This window comes from Eumetopias jubatus, unplaced genomic scaffold (assembly GCF_037043125.1).
Source record: "Eumetopias jubatus isolate StellerSeaLion01/CBP00866 unplaced genomic scaffold, mEumJub1_p1.0 scaffold_13, whole genome shotgun sequence".
Taxonomy (NCBI): domain Eukaryota; kingdom Metazoa; phylum Chordata; class Mammalia; order Carnivora; family Otariidae; genus Eumetopias; species Eumetopias jubatus.
The window spans coordinates 96,821,403-96,844,776 of NW_028274819.1; the positions used below are offsets into that span (position 1 = coordinate 96,821,403).

Here is a 23,374-nt window from a genome sequence, read left to right on the forward strand (position 1 = left end):
ATTTTATGATTTTGATGGAAAAGTATTTGAGAAGACAAAAATTAAGAAAACACTGCTATTTAAAAAATAAAATAAAAATGAACACATACATAAAAAAGAAAATACTGCTATTTAGACTTAAGTACCTCCTTATGTGAAAATATTTCTAAGCACTTCTTTCTTGATTTGCACAGCGTCTTACTGTCCAGAAATGTTGGCTTAAGTGAGTTGTCTATATCCTATGAAATCAGGCATTCTGAAATATATATAAAAAAAGCACTTTCCATACACTTTCAGCAATCACAAGAACAATGAAAAACGTTTAACATTCACTATACCCTTTACTTCAATGGCTTCTAAGGAGAGTTCCCCTCTTAATTTCCCCTCTTGACTCCTTCAAAGAATTTGCATCCAGCCCTACCTTTCTATGTGGACAGATTCCATTTGGGAAAATCTCAAGGCTTTAATGTTGCACTCACTCAAAATTCAAGAGGTAGATACATTTATTCTTGAGTTGAAGTTCCCCAAAAGCCAAGTGTCCCCACACTGAGATTCACAATCTTTTAAAGCCTAGTAATTCCCATAACCACCTTCTGAAATAGACAAACTAACACTTATCTCTGTTTACAGGACACTAGACTGTGGTGACTTGTTTGGGCTTCCATGGCCCAATCAGCATGCTAAGTCATGCTTTTTGTACCCCTACTCTGTTGAGTCATGCATGCTATCTTTACTAAAAACAAGAATATTTCATGTCAACAGTATATGGCATCACACACAAATCATAGAAATACAACTTATTAAAATAACTGAAAACCTTTACAGCCAAAACACCTCTTACAACCACATCAATGTACCCGAACCACAAAACTAAGTAGCAGGACTGACTGGTCTAGTCACCAAAGGCGCAAAAATTATCAACTTCCTGTTCTCACCAAAAAGCAATGGATATTAGTCTCTTTTTTTTTGTTTTTAAAGATTTTATTTATTTATTTGACAGAGAGAGCGAAAGAGCACAAGCAGGGGGAGCAGCAGAGGGAGAGGAAGAAGCAGGCCCCCTTCCGAGCAGGGAGCCTGACGCGGGACTCGATCCCGGGACCCTGGGATCATGACCTGAGCCGAAGGCAGATGCTTAGCCATCTGAGCCACCCAGGCGCCCAGATATTAGTTTCTTCAACAGAGTAGTTTTCATTAGAAGAAAATCATATATGCAGGCTATCTTCCAGCTGTGAATACACAAGTTTAAGGTCATTACTCAGCTGTTTACAGAAGAGATTACCCCCATTATCTCTCCTCCTGAACACCTACAGAAGTTATCAAGTTAAAACAAGGCCTCACTAGGAATAAACTACTAGTTCATTACTCTGCATGCAAACTTCTAGAGTTGTTTACAAACCATTCTGGCTCATAACCAGGGATTACCAGAATGTTAAACACCAGCCACACAGAGAAGTTGCAAAGTTTACAAGTCATTAAAAAAAAAAAAAAAATTTCACTAGCCCCTTCACATTTAGTGTTATGGAGGTATTGCCCAAGGGTAACACCTGCCATTCTAAAACCAAACTGCCTGGAAGTAAGTCAGGACTGACTCCAGTACTCCGTGTGGTGGTGAGCAAATTACTTGGGTTCTCTGAGTCTCGTCCATAAAAAGGGGTAAGAGATAGCCCCTAGCTCATAGCCCATAGGGTTGCTAAAGAATGGAGATAAAATGGGTAAAAAGTGTTTAGTACAGTGTCTGGCACCTAGAAAGCACGTAATAAATATCCATTTACTATTGCTTCTACTGCTACCCCTATCACTACCACCATCACTACCCCAGGAGCATGGGAGCATTAATGTACACCTGGGGGTATATTTTTGTTAAATAGATTGGATCTAATTTTTTTGGGTCCCAGGACTATGCCAATTAGCGCCACTTAATTTTATGTATTCTTCAACACCTTGCTCAGAATATATACTTCACAGATAAAGGTTTTCAGATACTGCGTGCCCTAATGATCTGTTTGCTTTGAGCTGAGCTCATGGAATCTATTGCCTAAAACATTCAGCGGGCAATTAATCAATCACATGTTGGCATGGCATCATTTTTGTCCGACATGCCATTATCATTTGAACTGTGCAGTGATGTGATTTTCACGTGTTTGTGTCTCATGGCTGTATAGATCTTGAGGGTAATGACCATACCATAATGCTTCTTTGTATCTATCAAGGGCTGGAATTTTGCATATAATTGGCACTCCATAAATGTGCTAATCAATGAGTTTTCTAATTACTTCTGAGTGTGTATATCAAATGTATTTTACAAAATAAAAAAAGCAGGTTTATTAATAAACTCAGAGATCTGAGTACTTGTGAACAAAAATGCTTCGTAGCTACCACTGAAATGCATAATTATGTGTACCTCTCCATGGAGATTCCAAAAATGAGATGAAATGATAGAGCAATGAATCAGGAGCAGTCAGAAATACTTGCTACCTAGCACAAATTAAATTCTTCTGCAAAAATTATAGCCACAACAAATTTTATACCGATTATTTTAGTATCCATATACTTTACATTTCATACACAAAAGCTAATGATTTCTGCCATACTTCAGAACAACAGGCACTGTTCGGTAACTAAAGATGAATATATGTGCCTTTCTGGTGAGAAGGTAAAATGGTATAGCTGCTGTGGAAAACAGCATGGCAGTTCCTCAAAAAATTAAACCTATAATTATGGTATGATCCAGCAATCCTACTTGTAAATATATAAAAAAACTGAAAGCTTGGACTCGGGAAGATTTGTACACCAATGTTCATAGCAGCATTATTCACAACAGCCAAAAGATGAAAATGACCCCACTATCCATGGATGGATGAGTGGATAAGGAAAATGTGGTCTATCCGTATAATGGAATATTATTTAGCTTTGAAAAGGAAGGAAATTGTGACACATGAATGAACTTTGAAGACAATGTTAAGTGAAAGAAACCAGATACAAAAGGACAAATACCATATGGTTATGCTTATATGAGGTAGCTGGAGTAGCCAAATTCATAGAGACAAAAAGTAGAACGATGGTTGCCAGGGGCTAGGGAAGAGTGGGGAATAAGGAGTTCCTGATTCATGAAGACAGAGTTTCAGTTTGGGAACATGAAAAAGTTCTGGAGAGGGATGGCACCAAGAATGTACTTCATGCCACTGAACTATACACTTAAAAATGTTGCTTAAATGGTACATTTTATATTTTACCACAATAAAAATATTTCAAAAAATTAAGGAATACAATACATGCTATGTAAAAAAAAAAGATGAATATAGGTGTAGCCCAAAATTTCTGGTTATTACTCTCTCTGTACACTTATCAAATTAACACCAACAATTCACTTAAGAATCTTAAATGGTGAGTAAAGGATAAACTAGCCAAGTCTCAATAAATGCATTTTGTGAGAGGTTTGATTTATGAAGTATACAATCTTCATTTATCTTTCTTGGACTCCTTTACCGATGTTCACATGGAGAAATATCACTAACGGATGAGGAATTAATAGAGTTGACATTTTAAAAACCTCTAAAGGGCACTTGCCTTTACAAAACTTACGCCTTAAGTTACTAAGAGCGCCTATGAGAAAATATGATCCTCACACAAAAGTCACAATAATAAGGGTTTAATAATTTACACTTGTTTTCAACATTTTAAGGGCTGCAATTCTTTCCTAAAGTTCATTTATCTATGAACTACATAATGATACTGAGATTATAAATAAAAACATTCTCTAACAAAAAGTGTTTTTATTGAGACAATGGCATTTAGCAATCAGAACTTAGTATCTGAGAGATCCATTGCATTAAGTTATTCTCTTAAAATAAAATGTTATAAAGACATGTGTAAGCATGAGAGAGGAAAAAAAGTGCTGAAGGTAATGGTTTCCTGAAAAACTGCTTCTCACAAGATTTCATAGTATAGTCGAGCGTCATTATTACGGCATTATTTGCAAATTCGCCCTCTCCATAAAATTTGTTTCTAACCCCAAAATCAGTACTTGCAACATGTTCCTAGTTATTTGCAGATGCCAATTTGAGGTGTCCAACGTGCATGCTTCCCACCAAGATAGAACAGGACAGCACTCTGTCATCCCGCGTCAGGTCTCCTACTGTAAACAAGTGCCCTTTTCATGATTTAGTGCCATGTTTTTCATATTTTTGTGTGTTTTTGGTTGGTGAATTCACTATTGAAAACAGCTCCAAAGTGAACTGCACAAGTGCTGCCTAGTCTTCTTAGACACAAGAAGCCTGTGGTATGCCTTATGGAGAAAATCCATGTTAGATAAGATTTACTGGGGCATGAATTATCAGTGCTATCCACTCTGAATTCAAAGTTAGTAACTCAACGGTATATATTGAATAACACGTCCTTAAACAGACACACATACAAAAATGTAAAAAAAAGGGGCGCCTGGGTGGCTCAGTTGTTAAGCATCTGCCTTTGGCTCAGGTCAGGATGGGATTGAGCCCCGCATAGGGCTCCCTGCTCGGTGGGAGGCCTGCTTCTCCCTCTTCCACTCCCCCTGCTTGTGTTCCCTCTCTCGCTGTCTCTCTCTGTCAAATAAATAAAATCTTAAAAAAAAAAATGTAAAAAAAAAAAGTTAAAAAAAATGTAGCAATCAGTTGACCAAAATGTTATGATCAGAAGCTGGCAGGAACCTAACCTTGTATCTCCTGTAGGAGCAATGGTTCCATATTCACTCATTCAGTGTTCATGGCAACTTTACATAAGTACCATAAAAAACAAGAATCAAGAACCGACTGTACTTTGTTAAACAATGGGGTGGGGGGAATCAATAGAATAGAAAAGACAGCCCACAAACAGGCCCATGTGAATATGGCAGCAAATGGCAAAGACATCAGTAGGAAAAAGGTAAACTTCAGGAACTGGTCTTGGGACAAGTGATTATCAATTTGGGAAAAGGAAAGTGAATCGTCACCTCACAACACAGAAAAACTCAACTGAAATGTGAAAGTCAAACTTTATCCCTATGAGAAGAAAATAGTTGTTTTTTTTTCTAACAGGAGAAGAGCTTTAAGATCTTGATTTAGGGAAATATTTCATAAACAAAACAAAAAGAATCCATTAAGGAAAAATCAACAAGAAAAATAAAAAATTTTGATCAAAAGACATTAAACATGAAAAACTACAAATCAGAAACTGGAAAAAGATGCTCCCAACACATGTAACTAATATGGAGAACTCCTAAAAATAATAAGAAAAAGACAAACAATCCAATAGAAAAATGACAAAAGACATGAACAGTATTTAATAGAAGATTCAAATGACTAATATATGTAAAAGATGTTAAAATTTAATAATATTCAGAAGTGAAAATGAAAATCTCAGTAAAATACTACTTTATATAAATCAGCAAAACTTAAAAACTCTGGGGCACCTGGGTGGCTCAATCGGTTGGGCATCTGCCTTTGGCTTGGGTCATGATCCTGGGGTCCTGGGATCGAGCCCCACATTGGGCTCCCTGCTCAGCCGGGAGCCTGTTTCTCCCTCTCCCTCTGCCTGCCGCTCCCCCTGCTTGTGCGCACTCTCTCTCTCTCTCTTGCTGTCTCTGTTAAATGAATAAATAAAATCTTAAAAAAAAAAAAACTTAAAAATTCTGATAATACCAAAGTGTCAGAGAAAATGTAGAACAGAAACTCTTTCACTGCTAGTGGGAATACAAATACCTTGATAAAAACTGATATGAATACCTTGGAAAACACTTTATCATTGTCTAGTGAAGTTGAAGATGCATGTACCCTGTAATATAGCAATTCTACTTCTCAGTGTAAAATCTACAGGAACTTGTAATATGTGCACCAGGAAACAAGCACAAGAATGTCCACAACAATACTGTGTGAAATTTTGAAAATCCTTGCCCAAAAAAGGCCCTTATATCCAAGAACAGGTAATGGGATAAATTACATTATACTCGTAAGTGAATTGTTACAGAGCAATGGAAATTAACAACTGATAGTTCTCTATGGTTTTCTAATCAAAATGAATGACCTTTAAAATCAAGAAATTGAAGACACAAATACATGGAAACATATTCCATGCTCATGGATTGGAAGAATTCAGATTGTTACAATGTCCACACTGCCCAAAGTAATACAGATTCAATGCAATACTTAATCAGAATTCCATTGGCATACTTCACAGAACTAGAACAAATTATTCTAAAATTTGTATGGAACTATAAAAAACCTGGAACAGCCAAAGCCATCTTGAGAAAGAAGAAAGCTGGAAGTATCATGCTACCTGATTTCAAATTAGACTATAAAGCTACAACAATCAAAACAGTATGGTATAAAGGGGATTAAGTGTACTTATCTTGATGAGCACTGAGAAATGTAAAGAACTATAGAATCACTGTATTGTACATTTGAACACCGTACATTAATTATACCGTACATTAATTATACTTCAATTTTTTTAAGTGTGGTATTGGTACAAAAACAGACACACAGATCAATGGAACAGAACTGAGAGCCCAGAAATAAACCCACACAGATATGGACAACTAATCTACAATAGGAGTGTACAATGGAGGACCGTCTTCAATAAATGGTGTTGGGAAAACCGAACAGCCACATGCAAAAGAATAAAACTGTATCACTGTCCTATACCATACACAAAATTAACTCACAATGGATTAAAGCTTGAATGTGAGACCTGAAACCATAAAATTCCTAGATGAAAACATAAATGGTAAGCTCCTTGACCTCAGTCTTAGCAAAATCTTTGTGGATCTGACTCTAAAGGCAAGGGAAACAAAAACAAAAATAAACAAATGGGACTACATCAAACTAATGTGCTTATGCTCAGTGAAGGAAACCATCATCAAAACAAAAAGGCAACCTACTGAGTGGGAGAAGATATTTACAAACCACATATCTGATAAGGGGTTAATACCCAAAATATACAAAGAACTCATACGACTTAACAACAACAAAAAATCCAAACAACCCGATTAAAAAATGGGCAGAGGATCAAAATAAGTATTTCTCCAAAGAAGACATACATATGGCCAACAGGCATGAATGCTCACCATCACTATTAGGGAAATGCAAATCAAAACCCACAATGAGATATCATTTAACACCTGTTAAAATGGCTATTATCAAAAAGCAAAGAAACAAATGTTGGCGAGGATGTGGAGAAAAGGGAACCCTTATATACTGCTGGTGGGATTGTAAATTGACACACCCACTGTGGAAAACAGTATGGACATTCCTCAAAATATTAAGAATAGAACGACCATATGACCCAGCTATATCCCCACTTTTGGGTATTTATCCAAAGAATACAAAAACACTAATTCAAAAAGATATGCACCCCTATGTTCACTACAGCATTATTTACAATAGCCAAGATATGGAAAACAACCTAACTGTCCATCAGTAGGTAGATGCATAAAGATGATGTGGTATATTCATACAATGGAATAGTACTCAGCATAAAAAAGAATGACATCTTGCCATCTGCAACAATATGGATAGACCGTAAGGGTTATGCTAAGTGAAATAAGTCAGACAAGCACCATATGATTTCACTCAAAAGTGGAATCTAAAAACACAAAACAAATGAACAAACAAAATATAACAAAAATAAACTCATAGATACTGAGCATAGAATGATGGTTATCAGAGGGGAAAGGTGGCTCTGGGGAGTGAGACAGATGAAGGAGGTCAACTGATTGGTGATGGATGGCAACCAGACTTATGGTAGTGACCACTTTGTAGTGTATGCAGATGTGAATTATAAAGCTGGATACATGAAACTTGTATTTTTTTTAAAAAACACTGTTGAAAGGATAAAATAATCACAAATATATAGTACAATTCCACTTACACAAAATTCAAAAACAGAATATTAATCATCATATTGTTTAGGGTCTCATACATATGTAATACAAACTATGAAGAAAAGTCAGACACTAACAAACCCCAAATTCACAGTTGTGGTATCCTTGGAGGGCAGGGATGTATTATCAGGGAGAGGCACACAGCGGGCAAAAACAGAACTGTTATTTCCCTCTTCAAGCCTGTTCTTCCTCCACCAGTCCCCACCTTTGGAACTATATTTGGTTTCTCTCTTCCTCTCACACCCTCATGTAATAATTAATCAGCAAGGTTTATCAGCAGTATCTCTCAAACCCAACTCTTTCCGTCTCCATTACTTTACTCTGGTTGAAGCCTCCATCAACCTCTCACTAGGACTGCTGCAATAGCTCCCTTCCTGGTCTCTCCCGACTATACAATGCATCCTCCACAACAAAGCCAAGTGATCTTTTCAAAATAGTAAGTCAAATCATGTCCTTTAAGTTCACCAACGGCTTCCTTCCCTTCACACTTAGAATGAAACCCAATCTCTATCGGGGTCTTCACGGCTCCCTCCAATCTGTTCTCTGCTCACCTCTCTGACCTCACCTCCTCCCACCCACTAGGTTTCAGCCAGCATGGTTTTCTACTTCTCAAAACTTGCCAGGCTGATTCCCTCCTAAGACATTCTCACAGGAATGCCTTTTACCTGGCTCTTGGTTTTGCTGGCTTCATCTCAGCATCCAAGCCTCAAATTTTTAAACATAAATGTTACCTTCTTGACAAGGCTGCCTCTGACCAACTCATCAAAAATAGCCCCACTGCTACCATCAATCACTCCAGCCTCTCTCATTCTTTATGGCACTTTCCACTCTATGTTAATTTAGGGCTTCAGTCCCTTCCCCCAGAACCTAAGTCCCACAAAGGTAGAGATTTGTCGGTCCAGCTCAGCGTTACATGCAGGAACATCTGGCACAGGGCAACAAATAGTTGCTGAATGAATTAAAGAGTGAATTTTACTTTGATGTAACAACTTCTGGCAGTGAAATGAAAAGTATACTGGTGATGAGCATGACAGAATCAAAAGAGAAATTATGAAAATCACTCGGAAGAGCATTAATCTCAGAACTTTTAAATTATCCTTTTCTTAACAGTGCTAGTAATAGATCACATTTCTAAAGGCCATTAATGAATTATTAGTAAAAGTTTCACACAGCCACAGTCTGGAGTTTTGGAAGTGTGTCATCTTGTTCAAATCTGTTTCTAGGAGAGCACTGTGAATAAGAGCCCGGGGCTTCAGTTAGGCCTAAGTTCAATCACAGATCTCCACTGGAATTTGAACAAGTTACTTACCTCTTTATGCCTGCCTTGTCATTTGTAAAATGGAACTATTAATAGCTATTTCGTAGTCATTAGTCACTGTGAAGATTAAATGACGTTTTTAAAGCATCTAGTTGTATCTGGCATGCAGTAAGGAGTCAACAAATTGTCATTATTATTATTATGAATGCTGAGAATAGGAAGGTCCAGACAAATGGGACAGCTCAAAAACTGTGTGTACCTACTGTAATATAAAGCATGCTAGGTAAGTAATTCTCAAATTTTAGTGTGAGCAGAAGATCCACCTAGGCAAATCCCAAGATTCAGATTTACTAAGTCGAGGGTGGAATTTTCAGAGACCTGCAATTTTCACCATAAATTCAGTCAATTCTGATTCACTTGGTCCATTAACTCTGATAAACCCTGTGCTAGGTGTCCTAAAGATTACAGAGGTTATTTGAGCCTCCTGTCCTCTATGAATTTACAATCTAAAAGGGGTACAAACAACATATACAAATAATACAAAGCAATGTAGGAAAATTAGTGTAGATTGTACAGGCAAGAAAGACTTTAAGGAAGAAAGGTCATCTGTAATAAAATGATGAGTAGGAATTCATGAAGAACACATATCCCAGACTTTCAGGAATAATGTTACAAAAGAAAGTACAATGAGCAGACAGCTTGGCAGGAACAGAGGATCTGCAGTTAGGATGGAAAAACAATGTTAGGAAAAAAAAATAGAGGCTCTAGGATACCATCAATGCCAACCTAAACAGTATGGGCTTTATTCAGTGCTGGCACTACGAAGTTAATGGTTTTTGAGGAGAGAAATGATAAATTCGGGTGTTGTTCTTTGGAAGAGTACTCTGATGAAGCTATGCAAGATCAAGTAGAACGAGAACAACAGACAATGGCAATAGTGAGGCTGTTAGCACTCTAATCTCAAAGAAATGAAAGTCAGGAGAGGGTAATGAAAATGATTGAAGAGGAAGGAATGGCAACTCTTAATGACTCAGGCATGACAATCACAGCTGACTGCTTCACTCCTTAAGTCCAAACTGTATCACTGTCAGTTTCATGTTACTTTTTAGAACTTTTTCTTATATAACTAATTAGAATAAGTATCTAGAGTTCACTTAAAACACAGCCCACAATTAAGAGGTCAGTAAATAGGCCTCTGACTAGTCAAAATACATGTCACATAGTTCATACACTAAAAAGAGTATTTGTGTATATATGATAAACATATATACATATACAATTGAAAGAACATTATTCAGAGCTGCACAATCTTATTTTACACAAAGTTCTAACAAATATAAGCATCTAATTTCCAAACCCACAGCAGTTTGGAAGCAAAAATTAGGAGAAAAGAGCCTGCTATAGGTGGACATACCTAAGAGTCTGAGGTTCAAGAGAAAAAATGAAAACTATAAAAAAGCACACACAATCACTCAGGGTAAGTTCTCCACAACTGTTTATTGACAGGTACACAGGATTCCTAGAAAAACGAAATTAATGAGATTCTTCCTTCATGTTCCAAGCAACTACCACAGAAAGAAAGCTTTTAAACATTCTTTAAAGCTAAAGATTTCAAAACAAATATTCACCTGATAGAAAGATAATTTTTAAAAGATGGCTGATACATGCCAACATAGACCCTCTCACCAGTACCCAAGATATAGTCAATAAATATATAATTTACAACACACAAAGTTTGAAGATGATTAAAAATGCTCTCATAAGGCATCTCATCAAGAATATGGCCCCAATGATGAAGTTTAATTTGGGTAATTCTTTCCTGATGGCTATGACTTGGAATTCCAGGTCCCAAATAATATGAAAGCATCCTCAACAAGAATTAACACCAATAAACTGGTCTTAAATACATACCCTATAAATTTACCTACTAAAATCAGGCAACATTACTTGACACTCAACATCATGTAACAATAGGCTAGATGACAATCTTTAAAAAGACTTTTAAACATAGCAATTCATGAAGGTCTCTCACTTTGTTCACCAATACTTATTAATGTTCATTATAATACTGTTCATATAAAGACCTAATCTATTTTATAAACAGTTAAAAACATCATTGGGGGGAATTAGATGTTAACTGACTGAAAGTTACACTTAAGTTTATGATTAAGTTTAAAATATATACTAAAGCCATGAACCTATATCTTTAATTATGTAGAATTATTAAACTATATATTATTGGAATAAGAAGAGTTTAGGTTTCAGCTTGAGAGTTTTTAAATAGCAGAAAAGCAAATCAGTGTATATTTACAACACTATAACATTAAAATTACCTTAAGTATATTGTAGGGATAAGTCAACTAAACGGAATTAGGCCTCTCATTTTCTTTCACATGGCCAAGGATAGAGAAAATTAAAGCATACACTTCAAAATTTCATAAAATAATCAGGCCAGATTAAGATATCAAAGATTAAGATTATGCTCCAAAATGCCAAACATGCTACGTTATAAATATGTAAACAAATAAAGCAGTCAGTTGCACCCCCACCCAAACCCATCTCCTTATAATCATCCTGCCTCTCTAGAAGCATACAACATGAGGACACTAACCGAAGCCAAAGAAATGTGCCTAGGAGACAGTGTTTTTCAAAGTGCAACCTGTGACCCACAAATCAATTTAGTGGACTTCAGTCAGCATTTTTAATGAAAGAGAATGGAACATAATAGAAATTATCAGAACGCATCATATGTAATAAGGGTAAACAGTGCTCTGTGAAACTTTTCATTCATATATAGGTATGTACTAGATCATAACATAAAAAGTACTTCTTAACATGGGGCATGATTTAAAAAAAAAAAAAAGTTTGAAAGCTCTTACCCTAGAGATCTAGTTCTAATGCCTCAGGACCCAAAGGCTGAGTGTTTTCATTAGTCCTCAGCACCTACAAGTAATCTCTTTGCTCAAGATGGCCTCTTGGAAACCAATTTAAGAGCTCCAGGGCAGCATAAAAAGAACAGGGACTGCCCCAGCTAAGCCTGTGTCTGGACCTAAAAGGGTTGCTGACGTCCCCAAACAACAGCCCTAGGCGGTGCCTACAAGCTCCCAGTAACTGAGCAACCTTCAGACTAGAGCTCCTCCTTCCGCAACTGGCTGTCAACAGTTGAACTCTTCCAACCAACTTTCCTTAACTACAACTTCTAAAATCACTGTTTCAAGAGAAGACAGTATGAAATCTTCTCGCTTCATCAATTCCCAGAATGTCTTCCTAGGAGAGGATCTAGAACTCTGTATTCCTCGTTCTCATCAAAGAATGAAGCACCACACAGGATCCTTACACTGCCCCCTTCCCAGATCCTAGGACAGGGTACTCCTCCCAGGCCCCATCTTACTCCAATCCCCTCACTCTGAGCGTCTCCCAACTCGAGGGCAAAACGGTTCTCCCAAAAGCCCGTCTTAAACTAACGCATCCTTTCATCAGCCGCCTGGAAGGAGCAGGCCTAGTGTCCCAGGAGCCTGGAAATGCCCGCCAGCTCCGTTCCCCACCAAACCTCCCTGGGGACATGTCCTCTACTCCCCCCCCCCCCCCACGCCCCTCACCTTTGGTTACAGGAGTTCAGAGACAAAGTTTCCTATTTCCCCAGCACTCGTCTCCATCTCCTACCACCCAGGGGGCACCTTTCCATTCCCCACGCCCCTCATAAGGTGAGAAGCCGGGATTCTCCCAGGGACTCAGGCACCTGCCTCCTCCCGCCCCCGCCAGGCCCTCCCCCTCCTCCCAGCCCAGGACCCTCCCCGCGCCTCCCCAGCCAGTCCAGGCCCCATTCTCCCTCCAGCCGCAGGCAGGTGGCCCATCCCCCCCTTCCTCCCAGGCAGGCCTCGTCCCGCTCCGAGTTCTTGCCCGCGTTCCTCCACACTGCGCCCCAGCAGGAACGGCCCTCCGCGCCTCGGCTCCGGAGGGGAGCGCTTGGGGCCTCGAGAAGCCGGCGGAGCCGGCGGGCCCGGGCTCCACTCACCCCTCAGCCCGGGAGGCGGGGGAGCTGCTGCGGCGGCTCCTCGGGCTGCGCCTCTCCTCCCCCCTCCCGGCCACCGCTGTCGCTGCCGCTCAGCCTCCGGCCTGGTCCCGGGCGGCCCCGGCCCGGCTCCGCTTCACCTCGTCCCCCACTCTGGCCGCCGGAGCCCAGTGTCCTGCATTGACCCGGAAGCAGCTTTCACGGCCCAACAACAACACGTGACCCTGCCGCACGTGTCACGTCCGCTGCGTGAATGGGAGGGGGCGCCGCGGGAGCGGGTCCTCCTCCACCAAGCTCGGGTTGCCATGGCAACGGGGAGGCCTGCACAGGCCTGGGCCTCGCTACTAACGCGCTGCATCTGCTCTTCCCCTTGGCGGTCCGGAGGGCACACCCTAGGTGCCAAGGAGGAGTACATTGTCCCATCAGAGTGCGGTGGAGACGGGTCAGAGCAGAGCCTGGGCAGCTGAGAGGCTGTGGCTTTACAGAAAGGAGCATTGGGCTGAACCTTTGCAGACTTACCTGGAATGTTGTCCTGGCTCTGTCACTAATTTTCTGTGTGACCCTGATTAACTCACTTACTGCCCCTGGCTTCAGTTTCCTCACCAGGCGAGCTCTAGGCTGTAATCTAATAAAAATCCCAAGATGCTTTTGCATGAGGTCGTGCTAGCACTCTGACCTTTCTTCTGTGCTCCCTTTGCAAGGCCTGTGTCATCCTGAGATTTCAGCGCTCGGGCACCAATGGAATAATACCAGTTTCCATGCATTGAGCACCTTCCAGGTACTAGGCACTGTACACAGGCTATTTCTAATTTTAACAACTTGCCAAAGTAAGCATTTTGTAGAATTGAAAACTGAAGCTCACGGAGATTCAGTGATCTGCCCAAGACCATCCAGCGAGTAAAAGTGATCAGACTGAGATTTGAATCCAGGTCAGTCTGGCGCCAAACTAAAGTCCATGCTCTTCACATTATGACATGCTATTGCTCTAGCTCCAGATACATTATATGTGACCATTGGGCTGTGATTGCTTATGTACTTATTTCTCCATTTCTTTTGCAGGAACAAAATGGAATAGGGATGGTGTTGGCTGGTCCTGAAGAGAATTCAGTCTTGTATGGATATGTCAGCTGAAGTGCTAGGAATCGGAAAGGTCTATGTGCTACACACATAAGATGTGTGTGTTTTTATGTGGTGTGTGTCATGGAGCTGGTGAGGAGTTGTGATATGCATGCACATGTATATATTGGTTCCTAGAGTGGGGGAGAGAAAATTCTTTAAGGGGGACCCAATGGTAGCTTATCACTGTAACTCCTAGGGACTTACTAACTCTCTCATCGTGTTTTGTCTTACCCCATAGGTAGAGCTTAGAGAAGTTAGGGGGGGACAAAAGCCCAAAAGAGCTGGCTTTTTAAAAAAGATTTATTTATTTTAGGGAAAGAGAGAGAGCAGGGGGAGGGGCAAAGGGAAAGAATCTCAAGCAGACTCCCCGCTGAGTGCAGAGCCCAAAATAGGGCTTGATCTCAAGATCTGAGATCATGACCTGAGCCAAAATCAAGAATCAGACGCTCAGCTGACTGAGCCACCAAGGTGCCCCTCCAAAAGAACTGGCCAAAGAAAATGCTTTGAGGATCAAGAGGAGGGTGAGCCAAGCAGGGTGACTTAGGTTGCTGAGGTGGGGACTTTCCTCCTCCTTCTGCAGAGAACAGAGCAGTACCTTCAAATTACCCTCAATGGCAAGAACCAGAGAAGAACAAAGGGATATGTACACAGAGGAGGAAGAACAAGGTTGATGCTGCATGGATATTTTGTTGATAGACTTCCCTGTGAGCTCAGGTACCACTGGGGACACACCGAAATACTCAGGAGGCTGGATATCCTGTGAACAGCTAGAAAAAGGCAAGAAATGTGGATCATTGGTGGACAATGTATATAAATACATATATGAGTATTGTCTGATTGGGTGTGATTAGTTATATATGTCTTTGTTTCTTTGAGGTATCGTTGAGTCATTTTGCTTTTGTTCCCATCTTTCTCCTTATAAAGCAAACTCCTGAAGACAAGATCAATTTCTCCACCCTTCTCCTATCTCCGTAAGATGGCCAGAATTATGTTTCTAAAACTCCTATCTGATCATGTTATTTTCTGGAATTTAAAATCCTTCTGAGACTTTACCCTCAGGGGTAAAGTCACAATTATTAACATGCTCCTCAAGGCTTTTCATGGTCTGGAACCCTGCTGACTTCTCCAGTCTCATTTCTTGCCCTTTTACCCTCTTGCTTTATTGTCCTATGTTCAGCCTGGTAGCCACTAGCCACATGTGGCTATTTACATTTAAATTAATTAAAATTGCATTTCCTGAGTTACATGACACCACATTTCAAGTGCTCAGTAGCCATATGTGACTAGTGGCTATCATATTGGACACTATTGATACAGAATATTTTTATCATCATAGCAAGTTCCTTGGGCAGTGCTGCTCTATACTCTCAATACCTCATGTACGATATATTCTATGGGAATTTGCTCAGCTAAGCCCTTTGCTTGAAACATTCTTCTTCCATGGGGTGCCCTGGTGGCTCAGTTGCTTAAGCGACTGCCTTCAGCTCAGGTCATGATCCTGAAATCCTGGGATCGAGTGCCCCATTGGGCTCCCTGCTCAGCAGGGAGTCTGCTTCTCCCTCTGACCCTCCCCCGTCTCATGTGCTCTGTCTCTCTCAAATAAATAAATGAATAAAATCTTTAAAAAAAAGAAACATTCTTCTTCCACCTCCTTGAATCTGAAAATTCTACATAATTGCTTATTTTGTTGTCTCCTTGATAAGCATGTAAGCCTCAATGAAGGCAGGAGCTAGGTCTATCTTGTTCCCCATTGATTCTCCATTATCTTCAAAGGATTGTCATGTAGAAGGAGAGAAGAAATGTTGAACTAAAGTAAGAGGCAGTAAAAGAAAGGCAAATTTCTGGTCTGGTTGGTTTTTGTTTGTTTGTTTGTTTTTGTTTTTAGAAATTGTTAATAATTCAATTATTTTGACCTAGAAACAGCCATTTCATATGGTTCAACCTAATAGTAAGGAAGAACTTTGGAAGAATTGGAGCTGCCTCAGTTGGTTCTAATGAGTTCCCTGTCACTGGGATAGGTTAAGCCAAAGCAGACTCTGTTGGAACAATGTGTGAATATTTCCTGGATTGGGTAGACTGCTTGACTGGTCCGAGTCTAAGAATCTAAATCAGGGTTTCTCCAACTGATTCTTTAATTCAAGGGTTGAGTAGACCATAATGACAGTCATAGCTAGCCAAAGTCTGTGTATCAGATACTGCTTAAGATACTTCACATAGATTATTTCCTTAATCCCCACAGTGATTGTATGAAGTCTATTTGGATTTACCAAGTGAGACTCAGATTAAGCAATATATCCAGAACATACAGCTAGCAAATGGCAGAGGCTGAATTCATATTTACGTCAGTATGAAGCTGAGCTCGTAATAACCCTGTAATTAAGGGATAGAGTTCTACCATGAAGTTTCAATCATATATTTGCACATCCTTTTAATGTAACAAACGTTGGTTTTATAATGAATAGATTCCTTGCACTTAGGTAGTTTGGGGAAAACAAAGATGGATAAGCCATGGCTCCTACAGTGTAGTTGGGAAGGTAATGCATATACTCAAATAATAGTGATAGAGAACAATTAATAGTATATTATTTTAAAAGGGAAGTCATCTTAGCTGAAGGCATCTCTCAAGTAAGCAATAGGGTGAGGACAGAATTATATGAGAATTCGATCATATATATGAGAATTATATGAGAACAAAACAGTACACATATGGGAACACAAGAGAAGGGAAAAACAACCACTTCACTTGAAAGAAAAATGATTGGTTTGGAAATTAAGTCTGCAATATTGGTCCTGGTTTTTCCACTAACCAGCCATGTCACTGGACCTCTTTCTGCTTTATCTACCAAATAACCTGGACTGGAAAAACTACCAGGGTGAATAATTATATTAAATAATAATTAAAATATTATGTATATACCTTTATTATACATACATGCCTTTTTTTTAATTTTTTATTGTTATGTTAATCACCATATATTACATCATTAGTTTTTGGTGCAGTGTTCCATGATTCATTGTTTGTTCATAACACCCAGTGCTCCATGCAGAACGTGCCCTCCTCAATACCCATCACCAGGCTAACCCATCCCCCTACCGCCCTCCCCTCTAGAACCCTCAGTTTGTTTTTCAGAGTCCATCATCTCTCATGGTTCGTCTCCCCCTCTGACATACTCCCCTTTTCTTCCTCTCCTGTTATCTTCTTCTTTTTCTTAAAATATGTTGCGTTATTTCTTTCAGAAGTACAGAACTGTGATTCAACAGTCTTGCACAATTCACAGCACTCACCGTAGCACATACCCTCCCCAATGTCTATCACCCAGCCACCCCATCCCTCCCACCCCCAACCACTCCAGTAACACTCAGTTTCTTTCCTGAGATTAAGAATTCCTCATATCAGTGAGGTCATGTGATACATGTCTTTCTCTGATTGACTTATTTCACTCAGCATAACACCCTCCAGTTCCATCCACGTCGTTGCAAATGGCAAGATCTCATTCCTTTTGATGGCTGCATAATATTCCATTGTGTATATATACCACATCTTCTTTATCCATTCATCTGTCGATGGGCATCTTGGCTCTTTCCACAGTTTGGCTATGGTGGACATTGCTGCTATAAACATTGGGGTACACGTACCCCTTCGGGTCCCTACATTTGTATCTTTGTGGTAAATACCCAGTAGTGCAATTGCTGGATCGAACGGTAGCTCTAATTTCAACTGTTTGAGGAACCTCCATACTGTTTTCCAGAGGGGTTGCACCAGCTTGCATTCCCACCAACAGTGTAGGAGGGTTCCCCTTTCTCCACATCCCCGCCAACATCTGTCGTTCCCTGACTTGTTAATTTTAGCCATTCTGACGGGTGTGAGGTGGTATCTCATTGAGGTTTTGATTTGGATTTCCCTGATGCCAAGCGATGTTGAGCACTTTTTCATGTGCCTGTTGGCCATTTGGATGTCTTCTTTGGAGAAATGTCTGTTCATGTCTTCTGCCCATTTCTTGATTGGATTATTTGTTCTTTGGCTGTTGAGTTTGATAAGTTCTTTATAGATTTTGGATACTAGCCCTTTATCTGATATGTCATTTGCAAATATTTTCTCCCATTCTGTCGGTTGTCTTTTGGTTTTGTGGACTGTTTCTTTTGCTGTGCAGAAGCTTTTTATCTTGATGAAATCCCAATAGTTCATTTTTGCCCTGGCTTCCCGTGCCTTTGGCGATGTTTCTAGGAAGAAGTTGCTGCGGCTAAGGTCGAAAAGGTTGCTACCTGTGTTCTCCTTTAGGATTTGGATGGACTCCTGTCTCACGTTTAGGTCTTTCAACCATTTGGAGTCTATTTTTGTGTGTGGTGTAAGGAAATGGTCCAGTTTCATTCTTCTGCATGTGGCTGTCCAATTTTCCCAACACCATTTGTTGAAGAGACTGTCTCTTTTCCATTGGACATTCTTTCCTGCTTTGCCAAAGATAAGTTGACCATAGAGTTGAGGGTCCATTTCTGGGCTCTCGATTCTGTTCCATTGATCGATGTGTCTGTTTTTGTGCCAGTACCATACTGTCTTGATGATGACAGCTTTGTAATAGAGCTGGAAGTCCGGAATTGTGATGCCGCCAGCTTTGCTTTTCTTTTTCAGTATTCCTCTGGCTATTCTGGGTCTCTTCTGGTTCCATACAAATTTTAGGATTATTTGTTCCATTTCTTTGAAAAAAGTGGATGGTATTTTGATGGGGATTGCATTGAATGTGTAGATTGCTCTAGGTAGCATTGACATCTTCACGATGTTGATTCTCCCAATCCATGAGCATGGGACGTTTTTCCATTTCTTTGTATCTTCTTCAATTTCTTTCATGAGTATTTTATAGTTTTCTGAGTACAGATCCTTTGCCTCTTTGGTTAGATTTATTCCTAGGTATCTAATGGTTTTGGGTGCAATTGTAAATGGGATCGACTCCTTGATTTGTCTCTCTTCTGTCTTGTTGTTGGTGTATAGGAATGCCACTGATTTCTGTGCATTGATTTTATAGCCTGCTACTTTACTGAATTCCTGTATGAGTTCTAGCAGTTTTGGGGTGGAGTCTTTTGGGTTTTCCACATACAGTATCATATCATCTGCAAAGAGTGAGAGTTTGACTTCCTCTTTGCCGATTTGGATGCCTTTGATTTCTTTTTGTTGTCTAATTGCTGTGGCTAGGACTTCTAATACTATGTTGAATAGCAGTGGTGAGAGTGGACATCCCTGCCGCGTTCCTGACCTTAGGGGAAAAGCTCTCAGCCTTTCCCCATTGAGAATGATATTCGCTGTAGGTTTTTCATAGATGGCTTTTATGATATTGAGGTATGTACCCTCTATCCCTATACTCTGAAGAGTTTTGATCAAGAAAGGATGCTGTACTTTGTCAAATGCTTTTTCTGCATCTATTGAGAGGATCATATGATTCTTGTTCTTTCTTTTGTTAATGTATTGTATCACGTTGATTGATTTGTGGATGCTGAACCAGCCTTGCAGCGCAGGGATAAATCCCACTTGGTCGTGGTGAATAATCCTTTTAATGTACTGTTGGATCCTATTGGCTAGTATTTTGGTGAGAATTTTTGCATCCATGTTCATCAAGGATATTGGTCTGTAATTCTCCTTTTTGATGGGGTCTTTGTCTGGTTTTGGGATCAAGGTAATGCTGGCCTCATAAAATGAGTTTGGAAGTTTCCCTTCCATTTCTATTTTTTGGAACAGTTTCAGGAGAATAGGTATTAATTCTTCTTGAAATGTCTGATAGAATTCCCCTGGGAAGCCATCTGGCCCTGGGCTTTTGTTTCTTGGGAGATTTTTGATAACTGTTTCAATTTCCTTAGTGGTTATAGGTCTGTTCAGGTTTTCTATTTCTTCCTGGTTCAACTTTGGTAGTTGATACATCTCTAGGAATGCACCCATTTCTTCCAGGTTATCTAATTTGCTGGCATAGAGTTGCTCATAATATGTTCTTATAATTGTTAGTATTTCTTTGGTGTTGGTTGTGATCTCTCCTCTTTCATTCATGATTTTGTTGATTTGGGTCATTTCTCTTTTCTTTTTGATCAGTCTGGCCAGGGGTTTATCAATCTTGTTCATTCTTTCAAAGAACCAGCTTCTAGTTTCGTTGATCTGTTCTACTGTTCTTTTGGTTTCTATTTCATTGATTTCTGCTCTGATCTTTATGATTTCTCTTCTCCTGCTGGGTTTAGGCTTTATTTGCTGTTTTTTTCTCTAGCTCCTTTAGGTGTAGGGTTAGGTTGTGTATTTGAGACCTTTCTTGTTTCTTGAGAAAGGCTTGTATTGCTATATACTTTCCTCTCAGGACTGCCTTTGCTGTATCCCAAAGATTTTGCACAGTTGTGTTTTCATTTTCATTGGTTTCCATGAATTTTTTTAATTCCTCTTTAATTTCTTGGTTGACCCATTCATTCTTTAGTAGGATGCTCTTTAGCCTCCATGTATTTGAGTTCTTTCCGACTTTCCTCTTGTGGTTGAGTTCTAGTTTCAAAGCATTGTGGTCTGAAAATATGCAGGGAATGATCCCAATCTTTTGGTACCGATTGAGACCTGATTTGTGACCTAGGATGTGATCAATTCTGGAGAATGTTCCATGGGCACTAGAGAAGAATGTGTATTCCTTTGCTTTGGGATGGAATGTTCTGAATATGTCTGTGAAGTCCATTTGGTCCAGTGTGTCATTTAAAGTCTTTATTTCCTTGTTGATCTTTTGCTTAGATGATCTGTCCATTTCAGTCAGGGGGGTGTTAAAGTCCCCCACTATTATTGTATTGTTGTCAATGTGTTTCTTTGCTTTTGTTATTAATTGCTTTATATAATTGGCTGCTCCCATGTTCGGGGCATAGATATTTACAATTGTTAGATCTTCTTGTTGGATAGACCCTTTAAGTAGGATATAGTGTCCTTCCTCATCTCTTATTACAGTCTTTGTTTTAAAATCTAGTTTGTCTGTTATAAGGATTGCCACCCCAGCTTTCTTTTGGGGTCCATTAGCATGGTAAATGGTTTTCCACCCCCTCACTTTCAATCTGGGGGTGTCTTTGGGTCTAAAATGAGTCTCTTGCAGACAGCATATGGATGGGTCTTGTTTTTTAATCCAATCTGATAGCCTGTGTCTTTTGATTGGGGCATTTAGCCCATTTACATTCAGGGTAACTATTGAAAGGTATGAATTTAGTGCCATTGTATTACCTGTAAGGTGACTGTTAACTGTCTGTTGTCTGTGTTCTTTTCTGCTCTTTGGTGCTTTTAGGTTCTCTCTTTGCTTAGAGGACCCCTCTCAATATTTCTTGGAGGGCTGGTTTGGGTTTGCAAATTCCTTTAGTTTTTGTTTGTTCTGGAAGCTTTTTATCTCTCCTTCTATTTTCAATGATAGCCTAGCTGGATATAGTATTCTTGGCTGCATATTTTTCTCGTTTAGTGCTCTGAAGATATCTTGCCAGTCCTTTCTGGCCTGCCAGGTCTCTGTGGATAGGTCTGTTGCCAATCTAATGTTTCTACCATTGTAGGTTACATATCTCTTCTCCCGAGCTGCTTTCAGGATTTTCTCTTTGTCTCTGAGACTCGTAAGTTTTACTATTAGATGTCGGGGTGTTGACCTATTATTATTGATTTTGAGAGGGGTTCTCTGTGCCTCCTGGATTTTAATGCCTGTTTCCTTCCTCACATTAGGGAAGTTCTCTGCTATAATTTGCTCCAATATACCTTCTGCCCCTCTCTCTCTCTTCTTCTTCTTCTGGGATCCCAATTATTCTAATGTTGTTTCGTCTTATCGTATCACTTATCTCTCGAATTCTGCCCTCGTGATCCTGTAGTTGTTTCTCTCTCTTTTTCTCAGCCTCTTTATTTTCCATCATTTGGTCTTCTATATCGCTGATTCTCTCTTCTGCCTCATTTATCCTAGCATTTAGTGCCCCCATTTTTGATTGCACCTCATCAATAGCCTTTTTGATTTCGACTTGGTTAGATTTTAGTTCTTTTATTTCTCCAGAAAGGGTTTCTCTAATAACTTCCACGCTTTTTCAAGCCCAGCTAGTATCTTTAAAGTCATGATTCTGAACTCTAGGTCCGACATCGTACTAATGTCCGTATTGAGTAGGTCCCTGGCTGACGGTACTACCTCTTGTTCTTTTTGCTGAAGTGATTTCTTTCGTCTTGTCATTTTGTCCAGAGGAGAATAGATGAATGAGAGAACAAAATGCTAACAGGTTTACAACGTCCCCAGCAAATATACTGTATACAAATCAGAAAAGACCTGAAACCAGGGGAAAAGAAAGGGAAAGAAAGAAAAAAGAAAGAGAAAAAGAAAAAAAAAGATAAAAACAAAAACAAAACAATACAAAAAAGGCAGAATATGATCAAATATGATCAGGCTAGTGCATAGATCAGTGCCACACACTAGATTTTGGGCGTATTTTGGTCTGTTAGAAAAAAGTGCCTCCTAAAATTTTAAAGGAAGAAAGACATATATGTACAAAATAAGGGTTGATACAATGAAGGGATGGAAGATGACTGTAAAGATGAAAATTATAAAAGATTTTATATAAGGACTTGGTAAGATAAGTTGTTTGAAAAAAGAAAGAAGATTTAAGAAAAAAAAAAGGAAAAAGGGAGAGAATGTGATCAGGCAGGAGACTAGAACAAAGCCATACACTAGTGATTTAGGGTATATTTTGATCTGTTAGAAGAAACTGTATCTCAAAATTTTAAAGAGAGAACAACTTATATATATATGCCAAAAATAAGGGTAACTACTATGAAGGGATAAAATATGACTCTAACAATGAAAAATAAAAAATGTTTTTTTTTTTTAAAAAAGGGATTGATAAGATGTTGGTTGAAAAAGGGAAAAAGAAAAATAAAAAAAAACAGTCAACAAAAATTAACTTTGATGAAATAATGAATCATGGTAAGAAAAAAAAAAAAAAAGAAAGCCATGAATCTATGTGCAGTATTCCCCTAGCGCTGGAGTTCTCCTATTCTCCTTGATCGATCAACTTGGTCTTGGCTTGCTGGCTGTTTGTGTTGATCTTCTGGGGGAGGGGCCTTTTGCTGTGGTTTCCAAATGTCTTTGCCGGAGGCGGAATTGCC

At 39.4% G+C, this 23,374-nt stretch overlaps 1 protein-coding gene across 1 annotated transcript in view; it reads right to left on the reverse strand.

The window, feature by feature from the left end:
* The window catches only part of TBCEL (tubulin folding cofactor E like), a 96,533-nt gene extending 83,198 nt beyond the window's left edge, over positions 1-13,335 (reverse strand). Inside the window, exon 1 of the mRNA XM_028125968.2 lies at positions 13,147-13,335. The gene's annotated coding sequence lies outside the window, so the exon portion shown is untranslated. The remainder of the gene's footprint in view (positions 1-13,146) is intronic.
* Between the last annotated feature and the right edge of the window lie 10,039 nt (positions 13,336-23,374).